Source organism: Microtus oregoni, unplaced genomic scaffold (genome assembly GCF_018167655.1).
Source record: "Microtus oregoni isolate MIOR12 unplaced genomic scaffold, Mior012 000007F_ref0000211, whole genome shotgun sequence".
Taxonomy (NCBI): domain Eukaryota; kingdom Metazoa; phylum Chordata; class Mammalia; order Rodentia; family Cricetidae; genus Microtus; species Microtus oregoni.
In genome coordinates this window covers 54,340,157-54,340,991 of record NW_024543066.1, presented here as the reverse complement: position 1 = coordinate 54,340,991, position 835 = coordinate 54,340,157, and positions in this window count along the sequence as shown.

The window sequence follows — 835 nt, the reverse complement described above, 5'->3', positions numbered from 1 at the left end:
ATTCCAATTTCTGAGATGTGGGTAATTTGTCTCTTTTTTTATGTTTGCATAAGACTGAGGGTAAAAAATGCCCAGGCAGAAAGTCTGCAGTGGGATTTTGTAGGTGGTCTGGGGGGCAGCTGTACACACTGTTTCCTGACTTTCAGCAGGACTGTGGGCAGTGCTGAGACAGTGCATGTGGACTTTGTGTTCAGCTAGTGGCCACGTGATGCTTCGGACCTTGACTTAATGCCGTCATAAACAGAGACCAACTTAGTCCACATCCCTGGCAGACAGATATGGCAGACACACATGCAGATAAGGGTGTGTGGAAAATGCCTAGGAAGCGTTGTAAGGTCTAATTTCCAGTTCCAGGGACTACTGAACCTAGAGTCTGAGCATGGTAAAGAGATTGAAAATTGTGCGTGTGTGCATGTATCCATGAGTGCAGGGCCTGAGGAGGACAGGTGTTGCATCTTATGGGGATCTTACACGTGGATGTGAGCCTCCCCATGGGGGTGCTATGAACCACTGAGCCATCTCTCTAGCCCCCGGCTCTTGATTCTCCCTGACCACTCATCCTCCATATTCCCTGAGGCTTAGAGGGAGGTGATTGTCACTTCCCCTTGGTACTTTGGCTAGTTAGGAGTTTCTGTATTAACCACCACCTTAAAGAAACAACAGCAGTGTTGCCTGTCCCTAGGCTGGCCTCCAACATAGCTACAGATGATCTGGAATCCTCCTGCCTCTGCTGCCCCAGTGCTCAAATCCCAGGCTGCACCACTAGGATGTTTGTGTGGTGTTTTGGCACATTAGGCAAGACTGTCACCTGAGCTACACCCACAGCTCCAACCTT